The 15,195-nt window shown below is 45.8% G+C and overlaps 1 non-coding gene across 1 annotated transcript; it reads right to left on the bottom strand.

Moving 5' to 3' along the window:
* Positions 1-14,754: 14,754 nt before the first annotated feature.
* Positions 14,755-14,859, bottom strand: LOC146855286 (U6 spliceosomal RNA). Its single transcript, XR_014958926.1, has one exon. It is a non-coding gene; the product is annotated as a U6 spliceosomal RNA (small nuclear RNA).
* Between the last annotated feature and the right edge of the window lie 336 nt (positions 14,860-15,195).

The raw sequence follows: 15,195 nt of genomic DNA, 5'->3' as shown, positions 1-15,195 counted from the left end.
TATTGGTAGCACCTCCCGTAGCCCCGTCTGGGGTATCGGGCGTGAAAGGATTCGTTGAACGCGATACAGCAACTATAGGTGTGGACACAGCTATAGAAGTAGCTGTAGGAACAGATGTGGAAACAGATGTGCTTGCCGGAACTTGTGTCAGGATTTGGTGCTGCCGAGATACAGATACAGGGTCTTGGCGTTGAACCTCCCCGGCCAACGGTCTATGTGGGGCGGGGTTAGCATACTCGGGAGCTGCGTCATCTAAATATGAGGAAAGAAAAACATCTTCTGCGGTTCTAGGATGCCCCTTGGGATGTACCTTTATTGGAAATAATGGGGGTGGCAAGTCTTTTGGTATCCCCGCAGTAGCCTTAGGTAATCCTTCGGCCAGAAGGGGATACATACCTTTCATAAGGGCATTTCTTTGTCTGTCTATTTGTTCTGATTTTACTCGTGTACCTTCTTCAATTAATAGATTTTCTCGGACTTCATTTGAATTCTCTTTACTCTTCTCTTCCTGTCTACGTGCTTTTTCTGTACGTCTGTACGATTCTTTACGCCATAATTCAATGGCGTCTTTCTGTGATTGTCTAGCTTTCTTTTTCCATAATTCTTCCTCTACTTTCACGATGCACTCTGCATCCCAGGTCCCAGCTGCGGGCCACCTCTGACTTTCTGGTAATTCCTTAGTGTAGTCTACCCATAAATCAAGAAATAATATAGCGTCTAGGCCATGTTTATGATACATGAAGTACCCTGGAGTGTCCCTAGGAGGAATAGGAACAGCTTCTTCGAGTACCCCTTTTCTAGTTGTGATCTGTCTTAATTTCGAAAAGAGCGGCATTTTGAGAACTGATCTGATACTTGATTTTGAACAAACTTAATACAATAAACACGATAATGAACAGTCATTCATACCACAATATGCAGAACGTATTAACACATTTAACATTTAACATTTAAATGAGCAAACAATGATGATAACGATCTAAGGAAACTTAATCTCTAAACATAATTCTCGACATTTAACGGAAATTATTCTGAATTTTATATACTTGATATACTAGATATACTGCTAAACAGTACAGATACACTGCTAAAACAGTGCAGACCGGATTTGTGTACCCAAACCCGTCTGGACCGGCACAACTTATGTGCACGCCAGAACGCCTCCCCAGTAATGGTACTCACCGGGTAGCTCGAAACGGAAGGCCTCGGAACGGAACTGAACTGAACTGGACCGGACTGGACTCGACTCGACTCGAAAACTTCGGACACGTCAGGACATCGGAAACCTGGTGGGCCTCTGTATACCTCGGATCTTGCTCTCTCAGCTAGGCTCTGGTCGGGATACTTCGCACTTCTCACCGCCTCGTCTGGGTGTTGATCGCAGCCTCAGTCGCCCCCGCTTGACCGGAGGGAGATACAGGAAATCCTGCTGGTACGCGTTGTTGTCCGTCCAGCTGTGGCAGGAGACCGGGCCTGCAACGCACCGCCTGCACGTGAGATGAGAAAGTGTCCCTATTCGGGCGCCATTTATGTGGTAAATAATTTAATTACCGGGACTTAATTTGATACGGAACCTAATAAAAATAGCTCAGTAAATAAGAGGCAGAATCCGTGGTATTAGAGGTTCGGAATGGGCTTTATTCTAATGGACGATTTCGAAATCGTGGCCTCCAAGTTCCATCACCACGGAGGTTCAGGAAGTGAAGTACATACATTATTGATAATTACTCACTTTTATACAATAGGCATTACAGTGAAGTAAATGCAAGAGGCGTAACAATTGATAGCAAAGATAACATTTCACATGCGTAGCTGAAAGAGGCGTAATTGGGTGTAACAAGGAAAACGTCATTGGTTATGATGTCACATATGGGTGGACCTATGAAATAGTTTCGCAATGTCAGCAGAAATACTTGGCAGAGATGCGCGCGCAGCAGTATGACGTGTAATTGACGTGCAACTAGGGGGTGAAGGGGACTTGACATTTAGCTCTACATGTGGCGACAGAAGTCTGGAGGGTCAAGTCAACCTAATCCCAAACCATATCTAACATCCTATGTTTAAAGAACTATGTTATCCAAAAGAGAGGTCTCTTAGAGTAGAATCTTATTCTATACTGACTATACTGACTGTTAGTGCGTGTACAGGCGTCTAAGTGTCTACACTAGGTGCGAGGGCAGGAATCTTCCATAGTAACAGGGCTATGAATTACTTGCATGAAGACAGAGAAGCCGGGCCTTTGCTCGGTAGCTGGAAGAATGTTTACTTAAACTACTAGACAGGAATGCATTGGGCAGGGAACGGAGCAGATAATTTCGAAGGTGAAATACAGTTCTTGGCAGGCAGCAAGCTGATGTCAGGCATCGTGAGCCGCGCAGGGAATGAGACAAAGTTCATGGTCACAGATGCAGGCTCGGACTGGAGCTTCAGAGACAGAAAGCAAGAAAAGCTTGATGACAGAATCAGGGCCTACTTGCCTGGACTGTAAAAATGGCATAAGTGAACCATATAAAGGCGGTGGCCTTTTGTACTTAGGAATGGAATATCCGGCCTATTCATGGCGGATCTGAAAGAGGACATGTTGACGGTGGACGCACATGTGTTTGCGTCTTCATAACTGGAACTGGAGGGAACATACATGTACTTGTAACATGCACATAGAACCGTTGGGGTCCAAGATAGGGGACATAACTGACCAGAAAAATCCATATTTCCACACATAGAGACTTCAATCCAGGGACTTTTGATATTTTTGGGAAGTTTTATGACTTGTTCCATTGAGTATCTGTGAATAATAGTTGAATCACTTCATCAATTGTCATTAGGGACCTAACATGGGCACAGGTGCATGTGCAAAAGACCGATACATGTCAGACATGGCATGTGCAACAGTTGTGTGGTATACTGTGGTCTTTCCATCCATCTTGGCATGTTGAGGGACAACAACTGTGAGACTCTGGGAACCGCATAGTTTCTCCGCAGTCTGCAGTTGCCTAAAGCCATCTTGAATTGCCACCAACCTGGAACCACCTCTTGACATGCTGAGAATATGCAGATCGATTTAAGGAGGTAGGGCTCTAAATTCCTTCGAGCCTGACTTGTGATTTTGGGTGTTACACGGTGAACCACTTTTGCTCCGAATTACTTCTTGGTACATGGCTTTATAAATAAAGTACAGTGAGGTTTGTTACATTATACCCTCTACCTACCGGTCAATCCTGGTTGTACTTAACCACTTTAATAGTTTGTGTTTCCTTTCGTATTTTCTTCTCAGCCCTCTTCCACCTCTTAGGCGATGAGAAACTGTTACAAACAGGTGGACAATGTTGGTGGCTTGAGGTGTATTACGGGCCCAAAACTGCATCATAGGAACCTACAAATGTTAGTTGTATATAACACCGTAAGTATTTTGTTTTGGAAATTGTGTAAGAAGTAAAAACTCAGTTAAATGGTCATTTTCATAGTAAGAAAATGCTTCAGAAAAAAATTATACAGCTCACTTCTTAATGGTAACCCTTTCAAACATGTTTGCTTATTACTGTATGTTCTCTCCCTAAATGTAAAACATTCTTTTGTGACCACAACTCTCATGACCACAGTTTATAAAAATCAATATGTCTTGTTTTGGGAACAAGTAATTTAACGAAAATTAATGATCCAATCACTACATATGGAGGCTTCTTACTAGCAGCAGACAACCTATTTACTGTTATTTTGCCAACAGTTTTAAAACATTTTGGAAGCATCTCCTCCCTAAACCCAATATTCCTCAGAAATAGTTGACCATAAATTTCAAATCTGCTCACAGCTAAGAGAAACTTGCATGTAGTACACAGAGAAAAATAATCAGAGGGAACATTGGTGTCAGCCCTCACCAAGGGTCCAGAATGAGTCAGCTGTAGTCACATCAAACAGTCCGTGATTGGGCGTGGTATTCATAGCAAGCTAAAGCCAGATGGAAAGAGGCCAGCAAATAGCACCAAAGGATATTATATCCTTGCCATGCAAGAGTTCTTCGTCTTTAACAAGCAATCTCACCACATCGGGATGTCAGAGCTCCTCCAACACCCCACAGTAGCGTCCCATGCCTCACCACTGCAAGTTGGGGTCTGTTTCAAGGACACTGTAGAGAATCAGCAGAATAAGGAGGAGGGGCCATAGGAAGATAGAAATTGGTTTAACAGCCCTCCTCCAACTCCAGAAGGGATCAGTTGTGCTACAAACGAGCTTTTGTGCTGCAAAGAAGCTGATTTGGGCACTGATTCCCTCACTCTGCCCCCAGTCTCGAATGCCTACCACTAGGACTGAGTGGACTGAGTGGACTTGGAGGAATTGAAATTCAGGGTGCCGGCTGCAACCATGGAAAATACAAAGACTTTGAGAACCTCGTCTCAGCATTGCTCTTGCTTGAATGAGCAAGGAGGTTACATAAGGCTAGGCGATGGATAGGAAGAACCAGGAGTAGAATGATTAGCAGCGGGAAGACTCCAATTAATTTAAAAAAAGCATATTAAAGTTGAATCATTTCAATTGGATAAAATCGCATTAGCTGAGAAAATCTATGCATGGTACATGATCAACTCATACTAATCCCCGCGTGTTCAGCCGTATTTAAATGTTTCTTTTTCCGTAAAGTTTAAAAAAATGTTTTTAAGGCTACGTATGGGTATAAAACCGATAAAGGAGGGCACTCGATCTTGGATCAAACAGTGGCCGGATTTTAATTGTAGATTTTGCAGATGGCCACAGGAAACTCTTGTACATATAATATGTGTATGCCCGAAGCTGATTAATCTTAGACGTTTAGTTTTGAGACCTTATTTTCTGATGAGTGGTGTGAGATCTGCCCGACAGGCATTAATCATGTGATTGTCTGGTGAATCGGTTCCATTACTATGTCAATTGGTAAAAATAATAATGGCAGTTGAAAAATGTCTAATATAGGGCAGATCCTCTCTAATTTTATGGCCTTGGTGCTATTAGTTTTAACGGCTTATAAATTCTATTATTTAATAATTTTTGTTGCGATAGTATTAATTCGAAATGTAACAATAGTTGGGTCATCATCGCAGCAAATTGATGCATTTTTTGCACATTAGCACTTCGAAAGGAAGGGGAAATGAATGTTAATTGGTCAGAATATTTCTCTGCTATATCCGTGGAAATAGTATGTATTGCACACCGTCACTTTAAAATGTATAATGTGCAATAATATTCTGTGAAAGCAAAGTGGCTAGATTTGGGCTTATTGATTCGTTTTTAAATTGTATTTATGGGACAGTATTTTGTATTAAGTGATGAGCTGATGTTTTGTTTGTAATGTAAATGTGTTTTTCTTGGAGATATAAGATGTTGTGATTGCAATGATTTTAATTAATCAAGCAATAAAGATTATATATACGACTCCAGTGCTACTCATTTGTACATAGTTGAGCCAGACATCCCATAATGTGGACTCCGAAGTTTTTGTAATAGTTTGAAAAATGCTTTCTGAAAAAAAGAGTATTCACACTTTAGGCAACGAGCTCCCTTAATACTACTCTGGAAACAGAGCCTGTCTCTTTGAAATCTCAAGGAATAGAGCAGCATTGTTGCAGATTCACAAACTAACTAGCTAGCTTAAATAAAGTTAAACAGTTTACATCATGCCAATCAACTGAATAATTCACGTGGTTCATAAAAATAATTTGCTCCAATTTTGACAGATATCGGTATATGTCACAAAATGACTTAATTTATCCTGCAGAAAGACTATGGAAAAAAGATTAAAACCACACTTGTAATTTGTATGTCATACTTACGAGGTTGACGAAAGCAGTTTCATGATAATTGCCACCACTTCATGTATATCATGAGGATCTCTGACAGGTCCACACACAGCTTCCTCTTCGTTCTAACACAGGCAGCTTCTTAGAGGCACACCTTTCCATTTAACTGAGGCATATGGTGGTTTGGTAAGGAAGTGAAACGGGTCAGTCTCTCAGCTGTAGTCAATAAATGAACTATACACAATAACAAGCATTGAAAATGCAATAGGTCTCGCCCTCGTTTAAGTTAAAGCAATTTTGTTTGTAATTAGGTGGCTTTTTAGCTTTGCTTTTATTAGTGTCTTTCAAACTTTCATGTACATAACATGCATATATATGCGTATATGTACGCATGCATTTATATAAAAAATCTGGATTCTACCACCTGGGTTGGGGAGGGTGGCATGTCTGCATATGATTCCTGGATCCTTGCATGGTGTGACCCAGCCCCCTAGCCCCTGCCCTGATAGCTGTCCAGCCAGGGGGGCTCCTCCTGCCCGTGAGTGCCATGCCACAGCGCCTGGTAACCTGCCACCCCCAGCAGACGTCCCCCCTTTACCTTCAGCAGGGCTGCACCCTCCACGGGGATGCCCGTGCCCAGGGCAAGACGTGACGCTCGCGGAGGCTGCGGACTGCAAGACGTCTTCCCCCGAGTCCGCTGCAGCAGGCAGGTGCAGGGCTAAGGGGGGAGGCAAGGTGGTCCCCATACCTGCCTCACTGCTGCTGGCCCTCCATCGGCCCTCCATCTCCCCTCATCCCCTCCTGGGCAGGAGGCAGTCTGTCCGCAGCATCCCTCCTGCCTCCCTCGAGCCAGGCACCTGCAGCGGGGGGCAGGCCGGGGGGCTCAGTTTCCGGTGCTGACGGGCAGTGCGGTCTGAGCAGCAGGACCTAGAAGTGAGGTGCAGAAACGAGGGATATCTGAGAGTGCCTCAGTGGCGCCTGCATCTTTAAGGAGAGGGGCTGCCAGCATGCTTCCTTGTAGCCTCCTGCCTGCTGCACAGGGCTTATAATGAACAACAGGAGCAAAAACCCATAAACCTTGTTGAGACTAGGGTAGGTATGCAAGAGACAACAAAAAATCTCAACTGGTATCATTTAAAAAAAAAAAAAAGACAGTTAAAGATGCATGTACGAGACATTACAATGAAGAAAAGGGAAGACTCTCAAACAATAAGTTTAGAAAAAGTTTTCAAAAAGCATCTTGTATTAGATACAATTAATACAAAAGGGAACAAAACAACATAAGTGAGCAGGATAATGTTACAGTTGTAGCAGCACTGCAAGCAAAATCAATTAGCATTAGAACAACCCGAATTTGTACTTGGTGCTTAAAAGTGTACGTGACATGAAGAATAGCGATGCAAGTGACAAAGTGAGATCAGCTAGTGACGGCACAAAGTGAAGTGAAGGTGAGTAATTAAACAATGAAAACAAAGGTTCTGGTCTCAATTTTAAGCAATAAAGAATGATTTTTCAATTATTCAAAGAACCATAGGACAAAACTGTGCCATCAATTAAGCTGACAGGTCGACGGCGTTTCGATCCGGTTTAATTAGGATCATCATCAGGACCGGGTTGCAATATTCAAGCGGTGCTTAGTTGTATAGTCGACAAAATTGAAGGATCAATACATCGGTTATTCGAATTTTACGGTCAAAATCTTGAGGTAAGTGAAATAAAGCTCATAGTCCAGGAAGCAGGCAATGCGCGATGATTCAGGGAATCTTGAGGTAATAAATTTGAGCTCATATTACAGGATGCGGGCAATGCGTGATGAATCGGACAATCTAATGAGTAGAGGGTCAGCGAGAGGCGTCTCAGTCAGCCAGGGTCCATTTACCCTGACCTGCTGAACCAGAAGATGAGACCTATTAAAAGGGAAAGTTACAGATAGCACAATATGACGCAAAATGTAAGCAAAGAGAAAATGGAAGATCTGTGAACTGGAATGAAAGATTTACTAACATTGTGAAGCAAAGAAAGGGGTGTGAAGATTCAATTGATTGATAAGGGATTTGTATTGCGCTACTTTGCCCAGGGGCGTCAAGGCGCAGAAGATGTAAAGAGCAATCAGTCGAGTAGCAGAAGAAGAGAAACATTAGGGATAGGCCTCAGAAAAGAGCAGAGTTTTAAGTGCTCGACGGAACGAAATAGGAGATTCCTGATTCCTAAGGTCAGGGGGAAGCTCATTCCAAAGTCTGGGGGCAAGGGCGAAAAAGGCCCTGCCTCCCCACCTTGCCTTCACAACCCGGGGGACGGTTAACAGCTTTAGACTTGTGGATCGCAGAGCCCTGCCTGGGGTGTAGTAGGACAAGAGGGACCTGATGCCCTCGGCCCCTGCGCCATACAGCGCCCGGTGAACAAGGATCAGGGTTTTTAATTTTATCCTGGCATACACCGGTAGCCAGTGAAGATGTTTCCTGATCGTAGTTCCCGAGGAACGCCTAGGGGCATTAACAACGAACCTTGCTGCCGCGTTCTGAACCACTTGCAACCGGTGGACCAGATTGTTGTTCATCCCGAGGTAGAGGGCGTTACAGTAGTCCAGGCGCGAAGATAAAAGAGCAACCGAGACTAGTTTGCGGGCGTCGGGCGTGAGATAATGGGTGAGCTTTCTCAACACCCTCAGAATCCCACAACAGGTGGAAACCGTCCTATTTACCTGTTTGTCAAAGGTAAGAGAGGGGTCAAATAGGACTCCTAGATTGCGGGCAGCCAGGGAGGGCTGGGGGCATGTTCCCAGAGTCGATGGCCACCAATCGGCTGACCACACCTTGTTATTACTCTCGAATACCAAAATCTCAGTTTTTTCCCCATTCAATTTTAGGAAACTAGCTGTCATCCAGCCAGCAACGGCCTCCATGCAGTTCCTAAAATTTAGGGCTGTAGATCCAATGGGTTGAGACAGGGAAACCATAATTTGGGTGTCATCGGCGTACGAGAGTACTTCCAAACCAAAAGATCTAACAAGCCTAGCAAGTGGGGCCACATAAACGTTGAAAAGGGTCGTGCTCAGGGAAGAGCCCTGTGGAACCCCACAATGCAAAGGCTTAGCAGTGGAGAGGAAGTCACCCAATTTGACCCTTTGCTCCCTGTTATTGAGGAAGGATGTAAGCAGACTGAGGGCCAGACCTTCCACACCCATGTCACTGAGACGGGAGGCCAAGATGGAAGGAGACAGGGTGTCAAAGGCCGCGGTGAGGTCGAGCAGGATCAGCAACGTAGTCTGACCCTTATTGACCTTGGCACGGATGTTGTTGACCACCACCGTAAGGGCTGACTCAGTGCTGTGCTCCCTTCTGAAACCATGCTGAGATGGATCAAGCTGGCCCGTTTTGTCCAGAAAGGAGCTAAGATGGAAGTTCAGGTGCGCCTCCAACATCTTGGCCGGGGCAGGAAGCAGAGAAATGGGGCGAAAGTTTTTTAAGGCCTCAGGATCCAAGGTGGTCTTCTTTAGAAGGGGCTTTACAATGGCAGTTTTCCAGGAGGATGGGAAAGTCCCACTGGATATGGCCCTATTCATTATTGCCAGCATGGGGGGCATTAAGGTAGCCTTACAGGTTTTTAAGATTTTGAGCGGGCAGGGGTCAAGAGGTGAGCCTGACTTGAGGGAATCCAGAAGTCGCTCTGAGTCCTGGGCAGTAAGAAGAGGAAAACTGGAGTAGGTTTCCGCAGGGGGAACAGTGTTACCCAGAACCAGGGGGAAAGGCCGTGTGAGATTGTCTGCCAGGAGGGCTATGTGGATATTTAAAATTTTTGTATGAAAAAACGAGGAGATTTGGTCACAGAGTTCTTGTGAAGGGACTATGGGGTCAGGATGATGAATGAGAGATAAGGTGTCCACTGTTTTAAACAGGTCTCCGGGGGAGGTAAGAGAGGCGGTGAGGTTGGAGAAATAGGATTGTTTTTCATCCAGCACCGCCGCTTTATAGATTTTAAGAAGCTTTCTGTGTAAGGTCCGGCCTTCGGCATCGGGCTGGGATCTCCAGAGCCTTTCTTGCCTCCTACATGCCTGCCTCTGAGTTCTAAGGGAATCAGAATACCAGGGGGCCGTAGGGCGTTTCCTAGCACAGTACACTGATTTAAGAGGGGCCAGGGAGTCTACTGCCTTTGCGATGGTGTTTGCAAGTTCGCGTGCTGATGAGTCGATATCCTGTGAGGGAGAGGACTCAAAGTTAGCAATAAAAGGGCCCAGAGAATCGTCAGTCAGGCTCCGGAAGTTTCTCTTCTGCACCCAGCAGTTAGTGTCTCTTCTAAGAGCATGAGGGGTACGATAGGAGAATTTCATGGCGACTGCATGATGATCAGTCCAGGAGAGAGGAAGAATAGAACCCACCTCTAACCTGGAATCATTCGTAAACACCCCATCCAGTGTGTGACCAGCAATGTGAGTAGGGGAAGAGACTTTTTGGAGTAGATTAAGAGAGGCCAATGGATCCACGAGAGAAGATGTATCACTGGAGTTACTATTTTCTAGGTGGAAATTAAAATCCCCAAGAATAGTAAGGGAGGGCCTGTTAAGAAAAGGTTCTATAACTTCCAGGAGATCAGAACAAAACGAGGATCTAGGGCCTGGGGGTCTATAGATAAGAATCCCTGAGAAATTTTCTGAGGGAGAGGAGCTGAGTGAGAAAAACATGGCCTGAAAAGTGTTATGAGGAGAGGGAAGAGACTCAGTACGGCAGGTAGAGGTGGTCTTATATATAATGCCAATTCTGCCCCCTTTACGACCCTCTCTGTCCTGTCTTACCATAGTATAGCCGTCAGGGAGGGCATTAAGCAGATCAGGGCCAGCTGAGTCCGAACCCCACGTTTCCGTTACAAGGACCCAAACGGGTTTTCTTTGAGATACGAAGTCTCTAAAGGCTAAATTATTTTTAACCAGGGAACGGGCATTAATAAGGTAGCCTGAATCTTTCGAGGAGGATGTAGGCTCTTGTGTCACTGAATTCAGGCGAGTGTTAGTGTCTTGAGTCTTAATGGCTGGCGCCGAGTGTTTCAGACATATACAATGCACATCACGACTCAAATGTGCCGGAGTATACTTGTGATGACATTTTAACATAGGTGGTCTGAGAGAGGTGAGAAAGTCTTTTGAGTACCTTCGGGGACAGGATGGGGAGAGAGAGCGCCGGGCAGCATCCCTAGCCCCTGGCCCTTCCTTCGCGCTGACGAGCGCAGACGGGCAGGACTCTGGCATGACTCCGGCCTGAGTCCGGCCCGTCCGAAATGCGAGTCCGCTGCGCGGAGGGGACGTCATCCCCTTAAGTGGAAGACTAGAGCGCGTCCGCGCGCTCCAATACCCCCAAAATGGCCGCCAAAACCTGTGTCGCTTCTCCGGGAGCGAGCTCTCAGAGTCGATGCTCAGCTGAGAGCCGCCCGAGAGCGAGTGATTGCGGGAGCAGTGAAGCACCTTCCAAGGTAGGGCGGGCTACAATGAGGGCTCAGAGGAGAGAGCGAGTGCCAGGCACAAAGCGCGATGCTACTGCAAGGTAATTCACGCAAGGCACAAAGTTTAAAATCCTGTTACAACAGGTAACGCAAGCAATAACGTTTTTAAAAAGTAATCAGGGCAAGAGTGCAGAGAGAGCCTCCCGGCTTGTCGCCTCAGGAGGTGAAGAACCGACTGACTGACGCGCTGCCGTTTCAGGGACCCCTTAAGTGGAAGACTAGAGCGCGTCCGCGCGCTCCAATACCCCCAAAATGGCCGCCAAAACCTGTGTCGCCTCTCCGGGAGCGAGCTCTCAGCGTCGATGCTCAGCTGAGAGCCGCCCGAGAGCGACTGATCGCGGGAGCAGTGAAGCACCTTCCAAGGTAGGGCGGGCTACAATGAGGGCTCAGAGGGGAGAGCGAGCGCCAGGCACAAAGCGCGATGCTACTGCAAGGTAATTCACGCAAGGCACAAAGTTTAAAATCCTGTTACAACAGGTAACGCAAGCAATAACGTTTTTAAAAAGCGCGATGCTACTGCAAGGTAATTCACGCAAGGCACAAAGTTTAAAATCCTGTTACAACAGGTAACGCAAGCAATAACGTTTTTAAAAAGTAATCAGGGCAAGAGTGCAGAGAGAGCCTCCCGGCTTGTCGCCTCAGGAGGTGAAGAACCGACTGACTGACGCGCTGCCGTTTCAGGGACCCCTTAAGTGGAAGACTAGAGCGCGTCCGCGCGCTCCAATACCCCCAAAATGGCCGCCAAAACTTGTGTCGCCTCTCCGGGAGCGAGCTCTCAGCGTCGATGCTCAGCTGAGAGCCGCCCGAGAGCGACTGATCGCGGGAGCAGTGAAGCACCTTCCAAGGTAGGGCGGGCTACAATGAGGGCTCAGAGGGGAGAGCGAGCGCCAGGCACAAAGCGCGATGCTACTGCAAGGTAATTCACGCAAGGTTAAATGACCACGCACCTAGAGAACTGAATTGCAACACCCACAGTAAAGAGCAGAGTGTTTCTAAAGGGGATACTCGTTCTATCATAATGGACACAGGGGAAATGAATAATGGGATTTGTGTTGTGTGACATAATTGGGAAGAAAGATTGAATGAGTGAAGATTTTTGAGGCTTTGAAGGCCATCCTACATTGAGCAGAAGCCAACAATAGATATAGTCACAGCTCAGCAACATGCAACACAATAGAAAAAACACACCATACATTTGGTATGCAGGATGACTGGGGAATGCAGATATAATTTTAGGTTTATTTAAAGTCACAGAGAAGGAGTTGAATTATCTATAGTTTTAAAGGATATGGTAACATTTATTTTTAGTAAGCAATGTAGGTAGCAGCTGTGAAGGTGTTGTGGAACAGGGCACTAAAATTTGGGATAAAGTATAGGATATCCATTTTCATTTCTCAGCATTTCCTTAGCTCTAAACTACCTATATTAACCTCAGAAATGAGTATGATTATTATCCTGTGTACTGAAAACCCGTATCCTGTGTGGTCTGTTTTATCATGATCATCAGGGGCGGCTGGTGTTAATGGGCAAAATGGGCGTCGCCCTGCCCCAACCACTCTGAGAGGAGAGGCAAAAAGAGAAATTTGAAAATCGTCACGCAGCTGAAAATAAAATACTACTTGCTGCTCTCTTATTTTTTTATGGGCAGCTGTGAGGATCTTTGCAGATGTCCTGCTTTGCATGTGCCTGCTGGGCGAAATATTCTCCTACCTGCAGGCACAAGTTACAGCTGTGACATCAGGGCAGAGGGCGTGCCGATTTTCAATGCCCTGAATAAGGTTGGATTTCGGGCGTTTTCACAATGGCCCTGGGAGGAGTTCACAGAACTCCATTCATTTCAATGGCAGGGGGTGGGGCAAGCTGAGGAGAAAGAGGTAATGGGTGGTTACAAGTTAAACTCATCACGAGAGGGGACAGGCTGTGGGAGAGGTGCAGCCGGATTTTGTCCTCATTCCTTGTGTGTCTTCATGTGCTTTCATTTTTGGAAACGTTAATCATGAAGCGGAAGCTGTGCCTGAGCCCTTTCTCTGTGGAGACGTCTCTCGTCTTGTTCGATGCAACACAGGCCCCAAAAAATACAGGTTGGCACCTATGATCCCTTTAACTGCTATTACATGAGCCCCCTGGCAACATTAGAGAGTTCAGCTATTTTCAGGCACCAGGTTAAGAGATCTGCCCAGAATCACATCACAGGATATAGCATCGGCGCCAAGACTCGAGCAGCACGTTGTGCTTTTTTTCTCTCTCTAACCTCTGTTTCACCTCGTGCACAGCCTGTGTTTTTCTCTTTCGGCAGTGCACATCCTATGCCTGTGTCTTGTAGTGTTTACCCCATGTCAGTCTCTGTCTCTTCAGAGCACATTGCGCGCCTTTCTGTAGTGTGGCAGCCGGTAGCTGTCTCTTCTTACTTGTATTATCAGAAGGGGCTTAAAAATCCCAGGCTGCAAAGTGACAATATATGATAAAACTGAGGGGAGAAATCACACGTGGGCCTCTGTGGACACCAGACGCGCAGAAACACTGAACATGGCAAACATTCACCCCAGGACAGCACAATCAGCAGATCATCTCCAACCTCCCACCTTTGAAAACATCCTGCGTCAGTCAATAGTAGTACCTAAAAACACACAGATGGGAATATGAAAATACATTTCACCTTGGTAACACTGTCAACCAAAACTATTTGTGGAATAAAAAAAAACCATACAGTATCAGTGATGAAATAATTACTTATTTATATTCTTATGTTATATCTCGTCTGTGCAAGTGTCACAATACCATAAACAAATATTTTAAAAGGAAAGTTGTAGCTCTTCTTATCGTGTCAAAAGAAGGACGTAATTATATTAGACGGCTGTTATGCAGCTCAAGTCATACAGTGATAATTAATTGATGGTAAATATCGGAAAATGTTCACAAATTTAGGGATCTATTAGTATGTCGGGTGGATGGCCACTGCCCGCATGGCAGTGGCGATCTGCCTGACATGATCGCCCACCCACCTCCCATTTACCCCCCGCCATATCAGTATGGCGGGGGAACCGTGGCGGACTGGAAGACGGTCCACCGCTTTTCCGCCCGGTCGACGAGTCGACTAGGCGGAAAAGAGTTTAATATGGTGGCGGTGTCTGCTAGACTCCGCCATCCATATTTGTTTTCTGGCGGGGAGCAGCCTAGAAAGGCATGCGGGAATCACATTTGGGGGCCCGTTGCGGCCCCCATGAAGTTGGGGGGGTGCACATGGGGGGTACCTATGGTACCCCCCTGCATTTGCATTCACAATGCGGCAGGCATCGTGCGGTGCCTGCCACGTTGTGCATGCAAATGCACAACATGCATTTTTGCATTGCGGCAGGTGATGCTGAAAGCACCGCCCGCCGCAATGTTAAAAAGGCAGGATGCACCCACCAGTGTGGCAGGCGCATCCTAATCACTCCCACTGGACTGCCGCACTTATAGCAGGCGGTCCCTTTTTATTTCAGGAAGGCGAGCGGACAAAAGCCCGCCATCCTAATGATGCCCTTGGTGTCATTCTTGCGCAGGGGCCATGCTAATCTCTGTATTGTTCCAATAAAGTCTAATTTTCAAACAATTCCTTAATAAGAGTATCTACATGAAAGTAAAAACTGTGGATATTACGCTTGTGGTAATTTCCTAACAAAATAAACTAAGATTATTTAAAGAAAAAATAATGTGGATGTAGAAAAAAACCTGCTTTACATCAATTGCATCGCAGGTGCACTATGGGTATGCAAGTTTTAAAAATGACATCCCTGCCCAGGGTGGTCGTACTGCTCAGCTGGCAAAACACGTGTGACTGCAAGACCTATAGAAAGAACTATGGAGGAGATGAACTTCTGTTTAATTGCCATGGTGATGTTTAATACATTCTCATGGAACCAGTTGAAAGTGTCTCACTGAACTGGTTAATGTCTCA

Source organism: Triturus cristatus, chromosome 4_1, assembly GCF_964204655.1.
Source record: "Triturus cristatus chromosome 4_1, aTriCri1.1, whole genome shotgun sequence".
NCBI lineage: Eukaryota > Metazoa > Chordata > Amphibia > Caudata > Salamandridae > Triturus > Triturus cristatus.
The sequence above is the reverse complement of the archived record's forward strand: the minus strand, read 5'-3'. Positions and strand labels throughout refer to the sequence as shown.